Source organism: Acipenser ruthenus, chromosome 24 (genome assembly GCF_902713425.1).
Source record: "Acipenser ruthenus chromosome 24, fAciRut3.2 maternal haplotype, whole genome shotgun sequence".
NCBI lineage: Eukaryota > Metazoa > Chordata > Actinopteri > Acipenseriformes > Acipenseridae > Acipenser > Acipenser ruthenus.
In genome coordinates this window covers 12321838-12341140 of record NC_081212.1, presented here as the reverse complement: position 1 = coordinate 12341140, position 19303 = coordinate 12321838, and the positions used below count along the sequence as shown (strand labels likewise).

The 19303-nt window shown below is 43.4% G+C and overlaps 1 protein-coding gene across 1 annotated transcript in view; it reads left to right on the top strand.

Moving 5' to 3' along the window:
- Positions 1 to 507: 507 nt before the first annotated feature.
- The window catches only part of csk (C-terminal Src kinase), an 82108-nt gene continuing 63312 nt past the window's right edge, over positions 508 to 19303 (top strand). The window contains exons 1-2 of the mRNA XM_058998386.1: positions 508 to 626; positions 942 to 1058. The gene's annotated coding sequence lies outside the window, so the exon portion shown is untranslated. The remainder of the gene's footprint in view (positions 627 to 941; positions 1059 to 19303) is intronic.

Here is a 19303-nt window from a genome sequence, read left to right as displayed (position 1 = left end):
CATAAAGTAATGACTATTGCAACCACAGTTAACAATAGGTCTGTTAATTCATGCTTTAATTGCAGGAAACTGTATATGTGTTTGCGACTAATGATCTTGTAGCTGTGATATCAGTTCAGCTAGACTGAAGATACGTATTTCAGTATTTTACAGAACAAATCAACATTCACAGGCAGCGGCAGAAGAAAATCTCTTTGCAATCCATGTGAATGAGGCCGGTACGGGCTTGGGTTGGAGATGCTAGAGTTAGCACATTGCCTGAGCTGGGTCAAACTGAACCGTCTTGTAATAGACAGATTTGGGGAAAGGATCCTTACTGTTCTAACCTTAAGATGTGATTATCGGAAAATAGAGAGCAAGTCTGAATTTCTTGGACACGACAATAAAACAGTTAATATTACAAAAAAAATAATGAAAATGTGTGTGTGAAGTCGTGTCTCTGCACTCGCACTCCACCAGAGGGCACTACTGGCTTTGGCGTCGGGAAAAAGCCCGTCCTCCCCTCTGTGCGCGCTCCCTTCTCTTCCCACAGTGCGCGGCTCCGCGGAGGCGCATGCGCACTCAAGCTGTCTCACGGAGGGACCATTTCCTCTTGTTGGAGGCCTGTGCTTGCAAAGAGAGTAGAGGTTAGTCTGCGTGGGGACGATATTTTATTTTTAACAATATAACTGGATAACTGCGAGATACAACTGTATCTGTGGAGAGCAACACAGAGCAGCTCCTTTCTGACTCGGTGCTGCACTGGGAGCTTGCGGCACGTTGTTTATTATTCATTACCGCTGGAGATTAATTATAAATACCATTCGGAATCGCTGAGAGAACATTGTATCTAAAAAAAAAATCGAATTTCTTCTTTGTTTCTGCAATACTGTGGATCGCTTTCTGAAGACAGATAATATATTTTGTAATTACAAATATTAATTGTTCATTACCCACTGCAGCCGTTGTGTTCATTAATGGACTAGCTACCCAGAGCATCTTGAACACGGAGTTGGTATTTACTGTATCTACACCCGAAGGAAAGGAATTACAACGCAGCTTCCAAAAGGCAATACAAGGTGAGTGCACACAGAATCGTTGCCGTTCAGTTTGAACAGAGTCGTCTTTTCTGCACCGCTGCATAACTCCGCTGTTAGGGTCGCTATGCTGAGTGATATGGTCGCCTACGCTATGCAGTGTATAATGTTGATGTATCTTGCCGGGCTGGGTTACCAGTATTTTGATTTGAATAGCTGCTTGTGATCGTGCTACACAAACTTTTTAACTATAAACTGGACCTTATCAGGATTTTTGTATGAGTTTAGTAATGGAAGCTAATTGTAAAACACGCTATGATGCCAGCTAAAAAAGGGTGCAGTTGCGTTTAAAAAGGATGCACAGTCACACGTATTGGTAAATTACTGTACATCTAGCTTCCGTATACATTCTGGGTAGTACTGCAATTATAAGATGGATACTTTACTATTTTGTGTTGCATATGTTGCATTTATGTATGTCTTTGTTAAAAACCCATTCCTGTAACTTCCTCCTTCGGGTGCTGAGAAGTGTTGACGGGGTTGGCCTGCGATTCTTTCTGCTCGGGCTAGTCTCTGGCTCCGCAGCCGATGTATTCATATCGCGACATTGTCATTTGGCTGCACCTCTGTGCATATGCTGCTAGGTTTAGAATGTGCTGGTCATTTTCATTGCTGCTAGACTCTCTTTGTGTCCATTCTGACAACCGCAGTTGTTCGTTGCATGGAAACAATCATTTAAAAAAAAAAAAAAAAGAACCCAAACAAAAAAAACACCAGGAACTTCCTATATTAGTAGAGCCAGTAGTGGTCGCGGTGTTGCGCGACATCCGAGCTCCACAGTCAATGAAGTGAAAAGCTAGCTTCTCCATCCTGGTCATTTGAGAGCCCTACACATCGAGATATGCTTTGCTACAATGAGAACTGCCGCTAATTGAATTACAGTTTGACTTCACTAGAGGCTGTTAAACATATGTTCCGCTTTTGTGAATTCCCATATTTTAAGCACAGTTAAACAGCAATGTTCTTGCATGTCCCATCTTTGTACCTGTTAATGTCTGATAATAAATAAATAAATAAATAATTTATTTCTTAGCAGACGTCCTTATCCAGGGCGACTTACAAGATATCACATTATTTTTACATACAATTACCCATTTATACAGTTGGGTTTTTAACTGGAGCAATCTAGGTAAAGTACCTTGCTCAAGGGTACAGCAGCAGTGTCCCCACCGGGGATTGAACCCATGACCCTCCGGTCAAGAGTCCAGAGCCCTAACCACTACTCCACACTACTACTGATAAATCAGTAGTACGGCATGTGCAATGTATGTCGTGCATTCTGTACATACAGTTTAGAGCAATGTTCTGGATATTGCCCTGGCTACAGGCTTGCAGCAGTAAGTTTGTGGATATTGCCCTGGCTACAGGCTTGCAGCAGTAAGGTTTTGGATATTGCCCTGGCTACAGGCTTGCAGCAGTAAGGTTGTGGATATTGCCCTGGCTTCAGGCTTGCAGCAGTAAGGTTGTGGATATTGCCCTGGCTACAGGCTTGCAGCAGTAAGGTTGTGGATATTGCCCTGGCTACAGGCTTGCAGCAGTAAGGTTGTGGATATTGCCCTGGCTACAGACTTGCAGCAGTAAGGTTGTGGATATTGCCATGGCTACAGGCTTGCAGCAGTAAGGTTGTGGATATTGCCCTGGCTACAGGCTTGCAGCAGTAAGGTTGTGGATATTGCCCTGGCTACAGACTTGCAGCAGTAAGGTTGTGGATATTGCCCTGGCTACAGACTTGCAGCAGTAAGGTTGTGGATATTGCCCTGGCTACAGGCTTGCAGCAGTAAGGTTGTGGATATTGCCCTGGCTACAGGCTTGCAGCAGTAAGGTTGTGGATATTGCCCTGGCTACAGACTTGCAGCAGTAAGGTTGTGGATATTGCCCTGGCTACAGGCTTGCAGCAGTAAGGTTGTGGATATTGCCCTGGCTACAGGCTTGCAGCAGTAAGGTTGTGGATATTGCCCTGGCTACAGGCTTGCAGCAGTAAGGTTGTGGATATTGCCCTGGCTTCAGGCTTGCAGCAGTAAGGTTGTGGATATTGCCCTGGCTACAGGCTTGCAGCAGTAAGGTTGTGGATATTGCCCTGGCAACAGGCGTGCAGCAGTAAGTTTGTGGATATTGCCCTGGCTACAGGCGTGCAGCAGTAAGGTTGTGGGAGGATTATTTGGGTGAGAAATCACCATGGACTGATTCATGTACTGTACTGAGTTATACAGTAGGTACCACGTGGTATTATTTCAGCCTTGAGTAAATGTCAAAATTAGACCCCTGCCTAATGTTAATATTAAAAACCATGTACATGAAGTTGAGTTCCGGGACCTTGAGAAAGGGTTTCTTTTGATACCTAAATAAAGATGGGTTTATTTTAATCACCTAAATACCAGTGGCCTGAACATGTAAAAGCTGTTCAGAAGTATCTGTGTACTCTGGGCAACCCAGTCTCCGGGTACAAATAGTGTCATTTTTTTCTTTGTTTGGAAACCCAAGAACCTTGTTTTGTTTAATTCAGAGTGGCAACCCTTTGAGAAAGAGGCTGTTGAATAGTGGGACACAGATAGGTTCCTATTCCATCCATTACAATGATTCTGCTGAGACACAGCATGTCTGAAAGAGGGATAGGCACTCCTCAAAAGAGGGCACACCTCTGACAGCCTCAGTATCTAGAACGAGTGCTCATGCCCATCTCCAGTGACCTCTGACAGCCTCAGTATCTAGAACGAGTGCTCATGCCCATCCAGTCACCTCTGACAGCCTCAGTATCTAGAACGAGCGCTCATGCCTATCTCCAGTCACCTCTGACAGCCTCAGTATCTAGAACGAGCGCTCATGCCTATCTCCAGTCACCTCTGACAGCCTCAGTATCTAGAACGAGCGCTCATGCCTATCTCCAGTCACCTCTGACAGCCTCAGTATCTAGAACGAGCGCTCATGCCTATCTCCAGTCACCTCGTGCACGTTTCCCATGCTGAGAGTTCTTTTATCTGGTTCACAGTTTTGCTTCTGGTGAAGTTTTTGACCTCCTGCCAGTTTGGTGTTGCAGTTGCAGGTGCAGGCAGGCGGTGAGTGACACAAAGCAGTCGGGTATCCCCAGGGAGCGTGGCCATGTCAGATAGAAGGATGTTCACAGACAGGAGTCCAAAAGGGAGGGGGATCAGCACAGGCTTTCATTACATTAACATTTATTTCCTTGTTTTACCAGAGCCTGTTGAGGCAGGTGTCTCATTTTGAAGGGGGTCCTGGTAAGATTAAGCAGAAATATTTATTTAATTATTTACATTTATTTATTTATTGCATTTTATATAATGCTTTTTATACAAAAGTATCACAAAGCACTGTACAGTACATCGCAGAGAAAAAACACAATACATTTGTATAGCATGTCACACATACAATTGCCACAATCAGACCATTTAAATAACATATTTAAATAACAGTATACACGTAATACAAAAACAGCAATTTTAAAGTTACATTAAAACCCACTAAGATAAGAAAATCAGTAACTCCTGCAAATAACTAGGTGCTAATCCATTCTGGGCCTTGTAAGTTAACAGCAAAATCTTAAACTCAGTTCTATACTGCACAGGGAGCCAGTGTAAGGCCAATGGAGGCCAAAACTAAGGTAATATGTTCACTTTTCCTGGTTTTAGTCAGAATTCAGCAGCGGTATTCTGAACAAGCTGCAAGCGGGATACCACACATTTTGGGAGACCAGAAAAAAGTGCATTATAATAATCAATTTTAGATTAAATAATGGCATGCATTAGTCTCTCAGCATCAGATATGGAGAACTGTACCGGAGGAAAGTGAACCAGGAACCAGGAAGATCAAGAGAGCATGTAGTAGCTCTCATATGTTGAAAACAGCTTCCTTGAATTTAACACAGAAAGGTCATGCTTCAGGGTGTATCAGGGATCAGTACTGAAACATGAACTCCAATATAAAGGGCCTTGTAATCTAACACAGAAAGGTCATGCATCAGGGTGTATCAGGGATCAGTACTGAAACATGTTCCAATTTCCATTAGTGTGTTAGTTGCTAAGCAGTAAGTTTATATCATTTACAAACCTGTTCGTAAGTCATCGTTTATTCAAACATGCTGCTAATGCTACAAAACTAAGAATCAACTTGAGCAATCGGATATGTTTACTTAATGTTATGAACTTTGGAGAGAGAGAGAACCCATTTTCTATTTGTTTAAATTGGAGCCGTACCTTTTAATCAGTAAGCATCAGTCTCCCACGGACGTGTTGAACGCAACGTTTTTAATGCCAGCTTTGGTTCCCATTTATTACGGCTGCTGTAGTGTAAACTTGTGCAGACCTTGCAGACTGCTTGCCACCATGTGCAAGCTGTTTTCTGAATAGACACACTTCTGCTATTTCATTGTGAGAGTGAAAAATGGCATCTTCAAGCTTTTCAGCTGAGGAAGCTGAAACGGAAGTTAAAAAGAGGATTTCTTTTTTTGTCTAAAATGGTAACGTTTTACAGGAAACTATTATAGATGATCAAAATCACCCGATATGGTTATAACCTTATTAAATATGTAAAAAAAAATGTTTTAAAAGCATACATGGTACTACCGTGCAGCTTTAATGTGCCTGCAGGCGCTACTGATAAGCATCCCATGTGTCACGTACTGTAGTACCACTTACCACAATGCAAGGTTCAGCACTGAAGTGCAGTGCAGTTCCACTGGCTAGTGGCATCCTGCACTCTAAAGAGACTGCCTCCTTTGTGTGTTCATTTGTAAGAATTTGGATTTGCAACATGACAGAGTAATGGAGTGAACATGTTAGGGATGGGAAGTTTAAACCTATAAACTCTAAAGAAGTAATTAAACATTGAATAATATGCTAGACCAGTCATGTGACACATTTCACCAAACGCATATTTTTTAATGTATTCATTTTAGTAATTTATCATCATATACAGCAGCCCGTCGCGTTTCCAAATTCTGTGATGCCACAGTAAGGGCGGATATTATAAAAAGGAAGGGGTTTGGCAGTTGCCTCCAAGTAGTTTTTCTAATTGGTGTAACAGAAAGATTGACACTGGGGCAGGTTTTATTCTGGGTTGATCTGGCGCTTCATTGGTACACTGTGTGTTCATGCTGTAGTGGGCTCGGTATGATTAAGTCCACACGGGGTAAGAAAGGAATTTTTTTCAGATGTTTGTTGTATATTTTTAATAAAATTGCATCTCTGAATAAAGGAACAAGCCAGAGTCACATTTGGAATTATTTTGAGGAACCGGACGAGAAAACTGTGGTATGTAAATAATGATATTTGTTTATTTATCCAAGGCGACTTACAGAAACTAGGGTGTGTGAACTATGCATCCGCTGCAGAGTCACTTACAACTACATCTCACCTGAAAGACGGAGTACAAGGAGGTTAAGTGACTTGCTCAGGGTCACACAATGAGTCAGTGGCTGAGGTGGGATTTGAACCGGGGACCTCCTGGTTAAAAGCCCTTTTCTTTAGCCACAGGACCACACCAAAATTGCCATACCGCTAAAACACAAGTTCAATGCTTCACCATTTGAAATGAAAACCATTCAGATTTACTGTGGATGGAGGTACTGGATGCAGTAAAAAGCAAACATCCAGAATAAACCAAACAGAATGCTCTAGATGGCGACTGTGAATACGTATAGCACAATTTAAAAAGGATTTTTTTTCAATATGAATTCAGAGAACGCATACATGTAAATGGGTTATGTATTGGCTTTAATTTACCAGTACACTTTTATGCAGATCATTGATATCTATGTAATCTGTCAACAGAAGGGGATTAAAAAAAAAAAAAAACAACAATAAATGGATTTCCCGTTTTGTGGCACTGATCCCTGAATTAATATAACAATGTATTTGAAACTGTGCATTTGATAGATGTAACACATGTAAGTAATGTTTTTTAATTAATATTGGTTTTGTTTTGTTCTTTTGAATATAATATAATTTAAACAAAAAAAAGGTTTGGAGAGAGAGAGAACCCATTTTCTATTTGTTTAAATTGCATCAGTTTAAATTCCTCCTTTTAGCTGTATTGACCGTTGTTTTGTTAGAAAGACTGATTCTTTACTCATTTAACTGTGCATATTTTTTATATTTTACAACATAATGTATATCGAACACGAAATATCTGAACCCGTTAATGCGAATTGTTTTGAATCTTTGTACTCCTACGCACTCAAACCAGCTGTATCGTTGACTCATCGATCTGAGTGCCTCTCGCTCTGGCAATATTGAGCTACAACAGTATTATATTTTGAAAGTCTTAAGTAGACTGTATACAATCTGTGTTTAATAACCTGTACCCTTCCAGGGTCCTACATTATTATTATTATTTATTTCTTAGCAGACGCCCTTATCCAGGGCGACTTACAATCGTAAGCAAATACATTTCAAGTGTTACAATACAAGTAATACAATAAGAGCAAGAAATACAATAACTTTTGTTCAAGCAAAGTACAAGTGTGACAAACCACAATTCAATAATACAGCAGATAATAGTGATAGTTACATGAGGATATGATTAAATACAAAGTACTACAGGTTAAACACTTGGCAGATTACAGTATTCTGAAGTACATGATTAAATGCAGTAAAATAGGGGGCAGATAAGAGCAAAATAAAGCACATTTACATGAAGGGTGATAGTGTCCCAGGATACAAACAGAGGAGTTCTACAGGTGCTGTTTGAAGAGGTGATCTTGAGGAGGCGTCGGAATGTGGTCAGGGACTGGGCAGTCCTGACATCTGTAGGAAGGTCATTCCACCACTGCGGAGCAAGGGTGGAGAAGGAGCGGGCTCTGGAGGCAGGGGAGCGTAGCGGAGGTAGAGCCAGTCTTCTAGTGCAGGCAGAGCGGAGAGGTCGAGTGGGGGTATAGGGAGAGATGAGGGTCTGGAGGTAGCTGGGTGCAGTCTGGTCAAGGCATCTGTAGGCTAGTACAAGAGTCTTGAACTGGATGCGAGCGGTGATCGGGAGCCAGTGGAGCGAGCGGAGTAGTGGAGTAGCGTGGGCGAAGCGAGGCAGAGAGAACACCAGGTGGGCAGCAGAGTTCTTGATGAGCTGGAGCGGACAGGTGGCGGACGCAGGGAGGCCAGCCAGGAGGGAGTTGCAGTAGTCTAGGCGGGAGAGTACAAGGGCCTGGACCAGGAGCTGGGTAGCATAGCTGGTGAGGAAGGGTCGGATTCTTCGGATGTTGCTCAGGAAGAATCGGCAAGTGCGTGCCAGAGTGGAGATGTGCTGGGAATAAGAGAGGCAGGGGTCCAGGGTGACTCCAAGGTTCTTAGCGGAGGAAGAGGGAGAGAGTGTGGTAGATTCCAGAGGAACAGAGATAGAGAGATCAGAGGAGGGGGAGGAGGAGGAGGAGGGAAAGAAAAGGAGGTCAGATTTAGAGAGGTTGAGTTTGAGGTGATGCGAGTGCATCCAGGAGGAAATAGCAGACAGACAGGTAGAGATACGGGAGGAGATGGTAGGAGTCAGAGGTGGGGAAGGAGAGGAAAATCTGAGCATCATCAGCATAGAAATGGTATGAGAAACCATAGGATGCGATGAGGGGGCCCAGGGAGCGGGTGTAGAGAGAGAACAGGAGAGGACCCAAGACTGACCCTTGGGGGACTCCAGTTAAGAGAGGGTGAGGTGTGGAGGTTGCACCACGCCAGGTTACCTGGTAAGTGCGGTTGGAGAGGTAGGAGGAGAACCAGGCCAGAGCAGTGCCAGAGATCCCCGGGTCAGCAAGAGATGATAGTAGAATAGAGTGATCAACAGTGTCAAAGGCAGCAGAGAGGTCGAGGAGAATTAGGACAGAGGAGAGAGAGGCAGCTCGGGCACACTTAATTCATGTGATTTCTACAGTAAGAGCTTGTGCTATAATTTAATAGAAGTTAAAGCTAGTTAGCTGTGTATTGCAGTGTTTTGTGGCAGACTGCAAGCACCAGCCGAAAGGGAAGCTGCTCCAGATTTCTTCTGCTAGCTCATCAAAGGAAGTTGTATGTCGGTTTGTGCTAATCTGTATTAATAAAATGAATAAGAAATATCCAAAACCATTTGTGTATGCAGTATAAATGTAATGTGTAGTGGTTTTCCCTTTCAACATTACTCTTTTCCTTTTGATAAGTCATTTCCATGTTTTTCCATTTCATAGACCTATTACTTGATATATATGTGCTGGACTTTTACTTTCAAGCTACGTTGTTCAAGTAAATGCCAACACATTCTTATTTGTATTTATTTTAATCAATCAACAGTTAAAAGAATTGAAAAAAATACATTAAAAATGAAAGAAAAAAATACAACCTACTGTAGAAATCGCATTGTTTACAGAAATTGTAACAGAAACGAACTTCTGAAAACTGTAAAATAAACCGTGTTCGAAATCACAGTTTTCACACGTGTTTTTATGTATATTTATTTTTGTTTGTTTGTTTGTTTGTTTATTCATACACCTGCGCATTCTCGGACTCTAGTTAATGAGAAACGGCGTCATGGGAAAGTATGTACACTCAGAATCTGGAAAGACTGAGAATGAATGTAACGACTGGTGGTTCCATGAATATTTTAGAAACTTAAAATTGATCTTGTTTTTTGTATAAAATTTAAAAGACAAATGGAATACATGAAAAAATAGAAAACAAAACACAGCTCATGGCTTACCTTTCCTGTATTCAAATGTACTACCAATTAATACAGCTTCTTATCTTATGTCTCTTTAATTTAGAAATTGCTTCACATTTTTCTCTTCTGGCTGACTTGGTATTATGGTATCTATATAATGTGACATTGTGTGTTGTGCCTGAAATATAATTTCTGTGTTCACTGGTTTTGTCTTTCTTCCCCACTTTTTTGTGTGTGAAATAAGTTATTGCAAAACCATACAGTTTGCTTATTTGGACTTTACTTACTTGGACATGTACTGTGTGCCAAGACAAGTTTGTGGTTTTAAAATTCTAATATAAACATATTATTTTATAATTACTTTTCATAGACACATATTAGTAACTTTTACTCGCTCTTTAAATCTCCAGACACCTAAAATCATAACAAAAAGAACAGTTACACACTTATTTTGAATTTCGTGTACCTATTAAGCACAGGATATGCTGGATTTAGACCCCTGCAAAACCCTGAAATTGGTTTTCAGTGGGGGCACCCGCGCCGGGGGAGGACCCCCACACCCCCCCTGCACCCGTGCCGGGGGAGCACCCCCCACACCCCCCCTGCACCCGTGCCGGGGGAGCACCCCCCACACCCCCCCTGCACCCGTGCCGGGGGAGCACCCCCCACACCCCCCCTGCACCCGTGCCGGGGGAGGACCCCTATACCCCCCCCCCCTGCACCCGCGCCGGGGGAGGGCCCCCCACACCCCCCCTGCACCCGTGCCGGGGGAGCGCCCCCCACACCCCCCCTGCACCCGTGCCGGGGGAGCACCCCCCACACCCCCCCTGCACCCGTGCCGGGGGAGCACCCCCCACACCCCCCCTGCACCCGCGCCGGGGGAGGACCCCTATACCCCCCCCCCTGCACCCGTGCCGGGGGAGCACCCCCCACACCCCCCCTGCACCCGCGCCGGGGGAGGACCCCTATACCCCCCCCTGCACCCGCGCCGGGGGAGGACCCCCCACACCCCCCCTGCACCCGCGCCGGGGGAGGACCCCCCACACCCCCCCTGCACCCGCGCCGGGGGAGGACCCCTATACCCCCCCCCTGCACCCGCGCAGGGGGAGGACCCCTATACCCCCCCCTGCACCCGCACCGGGGGAGGACCCCTATACCCCCCCCTGCACCTGCACCGGGGGAGGACCCCTATACCCCCCCCCCTGCACCCGTGCCGGGGGAGGACCCCTATACCCCCCCCTGCACCCGCACCGGGGGAGGACCCCTATACCCCCCCCTGCACCCGCACCGGGGGAGGACCCCTATACCCCCCTCTGCACCCGTGCCGGGGGAGGACCCCCACAGCCCCCTGCACCCGCGCCGGGGGAGGACCCCTATACCCCCCCTGCACCCGCGCCGGGGGAGGACCCCTATACCCCCCTCTGCACCCGTGCCGGGGGAGGACCCCTATACCCCCCCCTGCACCCGCGCCGGGGGAGGACCCCTATACCCCCCTCTGCACCCGTGCCGGGGGAGGACCCGCGCCGGGGGAGGACCCCTATACCCCCCCCTGCACCCGCACCGGGGGAGGACCCCTGCACCCACGCCTTCTACTTAGGATTTCTAGCCTCCTTCTTTAAATGAAAATGAAAAGACTGTTTACTAAGAAAAATCATAAAACAATAGAACAAATTCCCTTTTTTTTATTCTATTGATTTTTTTTGTATTACAAGCAGGACAGCCACTATAAGATCGTTACCTTTATTAAAAATGTGCACGGATGAATCTACCATTTAATCCAGTAATGCCCATAAATTAACTGATCAAAAATTTGAATCGAGTGACAGTCCTAATTTCAATATATACTTTGGTGTGTACGTGTGTTTTTTTTTTTTTTTTTCTTTTTAATTAATTTATTTTTATTTATTTTTATTTATTTATTTTTTACTGTAGTTCAGTCTTTGCGATGATGAAACGTTATTTGCTTAATTTGGGGTTCTTTGCGTGGAAAATACTAACCAGGGCTGTCAGTATACATCAGAATGTAATATTAAGAGAGTGTGTGTGTAGATATGGTTTAAAAGCTGACACCTGCATAGCATTTAAATATTCATAAGAATGTACCAAAAGCACATCCCTAGAACATGTACAGCAACATGCCAGAGTAACGGGGTTACATGTACAGTATGGTGCTTTGCAACATGCCAGAGTAACAGGGTCATTCGTTGCCATTTTTCTATGAGAGAGACAGAGAGACTGAGAGAAACTGTCTGGGAGGCAGGGTGGGCAGAGACAGAGAGACTCTCTGGGAGGCAGGGTGTGCGAGTGGTTAGAATGGAGACAGGGAAGCAGTGTAGGGCATGACGTTTTTTTATCCTGAGTTGCAGCCTGTGTGACTCACTGACTTGGGCAGATGTAGAGGCAGACACACGCCATCCTGCCACTGCAAGCTGAGCGAGTAGTCCCAGCTGGACACGGTCAGGGAGATAATGAAGACATTGTTGCAGGGGCCAGTCCCATAATGAAGATCTCTTCCTCTGTCTGTGGAGCTCATGGCAAACATGTTGGTCTCAGAGCTCCATGTAGCGAGGCTCTATCACTGCAAGAGGGAACTGCTGGACTGAAACACGCTGGTCTCAGAGCTCCATGTAGCAAGGCTCTATCACTGCGAGAGGGAACTGCTGGACTGAAACATGCTGGTCTCAGAGCTCCATGTAGCGAGGCTCTATCACTGCGAGAGGGAACTGCTGGACTGAAACACGCTGGTCTCAGAGCTCCATGTAGCGAGGCTCTATCACTGCGAGAGGGAACTGCTGGACTGAATCATGCTGGTCTCAGAGCTCCATGTAGCGAGGCTCTGTCACTGCGAGAGGGAACTGCTGGACTGAAACATGCTGGTCTCAGAGCTCCATGTAGCGAGGCTCTATCACTGCGAGAGGGAACTGCTGGACTGAATCATGCTGGTCTCAGAGCTCCATGTAGCAGGGCTCTGTCGCTGCGAGAGGGAACTGCTGGACTGAAACACGCTGGTCTCAGAGCTCCATGTAGCAAGGCTCTATCACTGCGAGAGGGAACTGCTGGACTGAAACATGCTGGTCTCAGAGCTCCATGTAGCGAGGCTCTGTCACTGCGAGAGGGAACTGCTGGACTGAAACATGCTGGTCTCAGAGCTCCATGTAGCGAGGCTCTATCACTGCGAGAGGGAACTGCTGGACTGAAACATGCTGGTCTCAGAGCTCCATGTAGCGAGGCTCTATCACTGCGAGAGGGAACTGCTGGACTGAATCATGCTGGTCTCAGAGCTCCATGTAGCAGGGCTCTGTCGCTGCGAGAGGGAACTGCTGGACTGAAACATCCTGGTCTCAGAGCTCCATGTAGTGGGGCTCTGTCACTGCGAGAGGGAACTGCTGGACTGAAACATGCTGGTCTCAGAGCTCCATGTAGTGGGGCTCTATCACTGCGAGAGGGAACTGCTGGACTGAAACATCCTGGTCTCAGAGCTCCATGTAGTGGGGCTCTATCACTGCGAGAGGGAACTGCTGGACTGAAACATGCTGGTCTCAGAGCTCCATGTAGCAAGGCTCTATCACTGCGAGAGGGAACTGCTGGACTGAAACATACTGGTCTCAGAGCTCCATGTAGTGGGGCTTGATATCACTGTGCGACGGAACTGCTGAACTGAAACATGCTGTTCTCAGAGCTCCATGTATTATTATTATTATTATTATTTATTTCTTAGCAGACGCCCTTATCCAGGGCGACTTACAATTGTTACAAGATATCACATTATACATTATTTCACATTATACAGATATCACATTATGTTTACATACAATTACCCATTTATACAGTTGGGTTTTTACTGGAGCAATCTAGGTAAAGTACCTTGCTCAAGGGTACAACAGCAGTGTCCACCACTGGGGATTGAACCCACAACCCTCCGGTCAAGAGTCCAGAGCCCTAACCACTACTCCACACTGCTGCCCTGTAGCTGGGCTCTGTCACTGCGAGAGGGAACTGCTGGACTGAGTCCCTTATCTGGAGCTCCTCAGCACGGGAAGGGGGTGGGCTGCTTGATTTTAACAGCCCTCTGTAATGTTATGAGTCACAAAAGGAAATGCTTTTCCAGTGATTTGTCGTCTTTTTTATAATTTGAAATCCGCCCCAAACGAGTGGCCTAGTGGCTGACTGCAGACTCCTTTGGTTTGGGGAGCCAGAGGTTCAGTCTCTATTTTGAGTACTCAGTAGCATGCTGGAGAATCATACTGATTTCTTCAAGGCAATATCAGCATGTAGCTTTTTCTCCCACTGTTGCATCACACGCACGACTGAATCGGTGTGATGATTGAGTGCACAGTGACTGTGGCTGGCAAATGTTTCTTCAGCTTTATTCCTTGAAGCCTTAAGACGTACATATTTTAAATTAAAGTGTAAGGTTGGTTATTTTTCTAGTGCAGCTATTTGATTAGTCATAGTATTGTGTTCAATCAATGTTTATTTATGCCATGAAAACTGAAAAACAAGATTACAATCTCAGTGCGATGTTCTGTAGAAAGGACTGGCCTCCATGGATAGATACACAGCTTCTCTTCGTCTCTAAGCTGCTGTTTCAGTCGGAATGGGAAATTAGCCCGATCAGCACCACTGGCACTCTCTTAGGTGTTTGCAGTGGAGAACTCAATCTGGATAATGAATATAATGCAGCTCTACAAAAGAAAGTGATCACACTGCAGTACAGTACCTAATGCACGATCATTATGCTTTGAAAATTTGGTTGTGAATGGAAGTCACGTGGCTTCAACATGTGTGGATCCTGCATTATTTAGGGGGTATACATACAGTAAGTCAAGTAGCCTACTTACTGCTTGCCTACTATTCCATCCAGTTTTATCTAAAAATTTCTCTTCAAATGAAGTGAAAATGATACTTGTTGACCCTCTCATGCAGTTGCAGAGTGGCACATTGCTGTGGCACATTGCTGTAGCACAGGCACACGTTTCCACATAAGCGTAACAGAGCTGCATGCTTTACTACTGTGCCTCTGTGTGGCACTGAATGTCTGTCTGTGTATCTCTGTGTGTCTCGTGTCTGTCTATCTGTATGTGTCTCGTGTGTCTGTATCACTGCGTGTCTGTGTATCACTGTGTGTCTCTCTCTATCGCTGCGTGTCTGTCTGTGATCTCAGATCCCCCAGGTTACTCACGTTTTTATCTGCTTCATTTTCATCTCATTTGAATTCATGACGCCTTGAATAAATGGCTTGCCCTGTGCAAAGTCTGTGCATTATTAAGATTGATACAAATACGTTTGTGGGATTTTCCCCTTTCTGTATAATTGCCCTGATTTTTCACTTCCTGTTTCCCTGAAATAAGTTGCAGCAGGATTGCAGAATGTACTAATTTAGCACCTCTGCACGTGCTCTTAAACTGTAGAGACTTTGAAGACATCCCAGGAAGATCTGCATCTCCTTAGCAAGGAAGCCTATAGGATAGTACAGCAGCGTACAGTACAGACCTGCAGTCTGTATTACTGGAAAGTCCCCTACAAGGAAAAGTAGGAGCAGACATGCTTAAAGTAATTGTACTGCAGCTATCAAGAAGGTTATAAATCTTGCCATGTTGCACTTCCATTACATATCTCGCAAATGTGTAGAGTGTTTTAAGTTGAAACGACTTTACAGTAGGTCAAAGGAAGCTCCCTGTTTCTGTGACTTATTCTTTCAGGGTTATTTGTTTGCACTTGCAGTCCCAGGGGCATTCCACCTCAACAGTGTCTTCTGGGTCAAAGCATGTTACTGGCTGAAAGTATGTCAGTCAATTGGGGAAGCAGCTGATTGGTTATTGATAGGAAAGAAGCCAGTGAAGGGGTGGGGCAATTTCACACTCTGTGAAATGACCCAGGAAGTACAAGACAGCCTAAGAATGGCTTGTGAAAACTTTTTTTTTATTATTTTTTATAAAAACACACATTTTTACTAGACGAAATAATTGTCCTCTGTAACATGTCTAGAATGTGAAGAGTACATGTTTGTTTGAAATATTTTATTATTCAAAATTCTGAAGTAGGTCAATGACACAGAAAACCAAACTGTCCAGTCAGCTGTCAGGGGAGATTCCACACACCTACTTGAAGTGTTTTTAAGTCCCCTGAAACCCCTTTATTTTTTCAACTATTCGGTTATAAAATGTGTTTCATAGTTGAACAGTCAATTGTTTACCATGATTTATCTATACAGTCAGGCCACATGAAGAAACCTAACTTGTCAAATTCAGAGATGCAGGAGGTACTGACAGCTGCTTAAAAGAGCAGAATATATACATGCTGGTGAGTGGATGGAGGTTCACTTTGTCAAGGAGCAGAATATATACATGCTGGTCAGTGGATGGAGGTTCAGTTTGTCAAGGAGCAGAATATATACATGCTGGCGACTGGATGGAGGTTCAGTTTGTCAAGGAGCAGAATATATACAGACGTGCTCAAATTTGTTGGTACCCCTCCACAAAAATCGAAGAATGCACAATTTTCTCTGAAATAACTTGAAACTGACAAAAGTAATTGGCATCCACCATTGTTTATTCCATATTTAATAGAAACCAGACTTTGCATTTGATTTTTTATTCAACATAATATTGTAAATAATAAAACAAATGAAAATGGCATGGACAAAAATGATGGGACCCTTAACCTAATATTTTGTTGCACAACCTTTAGAGACAATCACTGCAATCAAACGTTTTCTGTAGCTCTCAATGAGACTTCTGCACCTGTTAACAGGTAGTTTGGCCCACTCTTCCTGAGCAAACTGCTCCAGCTGTCTCAGGTTTGATGGGTGCCTTCTCTAGACTGCAAGTTTCAGCTCTTTCCATAGATGTTCGATAGGATTCAGATCAGGACTCATAGAAGGCCACTTCAGAATAGTCCAATGTTTTGTTCTTATCCATTCTTGGGTGCTTTTAGCTGTGTGTTTTGGGTCATTATCCTGTTGGAGGACCCATGATCTGCGACTGAGACAGAGCTTTCTGACACTGGGCAGTACGTTTTGCTCCAGAATGCCTTGATAGTCTTGAGATTTCATTGTGCCCTGCACAGATTCAAGGCACCCTGAGGTTCAGTTTGTCAAGGAGCAGAATATATACATGCTGGTGACTGGATGGAGGTTCAGTTTGCCACTCGCAGTGGATCTGTGAGGAATTCTGTAGGATGGGGGATTCCTCCACCCAAAGGAGCTGCGCCACATCCAGGCCACGGGAGCATACTGTATGCCAGACACTTGTATCTATATTCTGTTCTATGAATACAAACGTGCTCATTTTTGCCACCAAATATATTTCAAGCAGTTTTGGTTTGCATTTTTGCGTATTTTTCCCAGCACTATATTGAGTCCTCAGAGTTGAGTCGATTTGTTTGAACAGTATTAGCCTATCAATTGATTTTGTGATTTCTATATAATGCTAGCTCTCAGTATTGAGTTCTGTAATGTTTTTTTCTTCTGCTGTTCTGTTTGGTTGCTATGTTGAATGATCTATTTCATTTGATCCCAGATCCTCAGTCCTGGGCTTTATTAAATTCAATGGCTCTATTATCCCCTGTCCAATTGATTATGGAGATCACCAGTATTGAGATCTCTCAGAGCTGTACACTGTCTTGCGTTTCAGTGTCATGTCTCTAATTCTAAATGGAGATCACCAGTATTGAGATCTCTCAGAGCTGTACACTATCTTGAGTTTCAGTGTCCTGTCTCTAATTCTAAATGTCCATCGCTGCTCCCATGATATTTCACCATTCATTAGCTAACTGATTTGGTTATTTCACTGTTTGGGCATGTTGAACTTTATAGTTCACTGTTTTCAATGTTTGACATTTTTGTATGTGACAATTGGATTGTGAAATAGAGAGAGTATTTAGGGCCCTATGAAGTCTGTTTTATTATTTTGAATTTTCTGATTTATTTTTTCCTGATTTCGTTTTTTTTCGGTTTTAAAAATCTGTAATTTGTTACTTAGTTAGTTTTTTATAACTACAAGTGTTTGATACATTGACAGCAATGATGAAGCTACAAATGCATGAAAAAATGACAAAAAAAAACAACTTTCTAAACGGTTTTAATGAAAGTGCTTTCAGAAAAAAGGGTACAAACTGGCACAATGTAATAGAAAAAAACTAGGAACATTGTAAATTAAAAACAAAAAAAAGATGTAGGCTTTTTTAGTAGTTTCTTTTCAACACAAGCTGAACAATAACATTTCAAAATAGATGTAATGTTTTCATTAATAATTAATGACAAACAATGTAAATAAAAGCCCACATATTTTGATTTATTCTAATTTAATAAAAAGGCACTTGGTAATATCTCCCTGAGAACTTTGGAGAAAAAATGCAGCAACTAGACCCTACATTCTGCAGTAGTCATTACAGTACTATCTGCTCAGAATAACTTGTAGGTAGTCGTTTTCCCCCAAGCGCAGTGCTTAATTTGTGCCGGGGCTTGCCAGGGCTCAGCCCCGGAACCTCTGGACGTGCAGAGTCGTATTCCCGGTACCTCTAGTTAAAAATCTCAGAAAATGCGTTCTTTTTAAACTCTCAACACAGTGGTATTAAGTCTGCAAGTTCTTGCGTGCGCACTAGAGAGACAGTCCGCTGCCACATTTGTAGCCGCAACTCTGTTGTTTTTTTATACACAAATAAGCGTACTTGATTTGAAAAACGTCATCAACGATACAAGCAACTTCTTGCACTACATGGTTTGATTAAACGAGTAGTACACAACAAAATATGAAAGCTGAACATTAATTTCAACAAAGAACGACAACTTTTTAATGAAAAAAATATTGTAGCCTACTTTTAGCCTGCTATATTGTATTAAACCAAAACAATAAAATTAATAACAATCTGGTTCTTTCTTGCCTTTTTCAATTAATATAATTTAATTAATAGAGAATAAAAACATACTAAGATAACAACTACCTAAGCCAGCGGCTTCTGTTGCATACACATCGCAGACCGTGGGGCAAACCAATGCTCATGTTGATGTGCGTATTAATTTTTTTTTTTTATTTTTTTTTTTATAATGTCATCCTTCTGGAGTCTTCTGAATGTCTTTTAATTTGTTTGTATTTTAAACCATTTAAATGCAAAACCATAACAAAACATTCAAGGAAATGCATGCACATGGATTAGGGAGTGGTTAACATGGAGAAAACAGAAAGTACTGATTAGAGGAGAAACCTTAAAATGGAGCGAGGTCCTCTGCTACAAAAATAGGAGGAGTGGCAAACACTGTTGCAGCAGCAAAGGTCATTCAAAATTGTCAAGACAGCATTCAGAACTGGGCAGACACATGGCAAATGACATTTAATAGAGAAAAGTGTAGTCAAAAGTGCAGGCAATAATAATGTGCATTATAAATATCATATGGGAGTTACTGAAATTGAAGAAGGGATCTATGAAAAAGACCTAGGAGTTTATGTTGACTCTAGACAATGTGGGGAAGCTATAAGAAAGGCCAACAAGATGCTCAGATACATAGTGAAAAGTGTTGAATTTAAATCAAGGGAAGTAATGTTAAAACTTTACAATGCATTAGTAAGACCTCATGTAGAATATTGTGTTCAGTTCTGGTCACCTTTCTA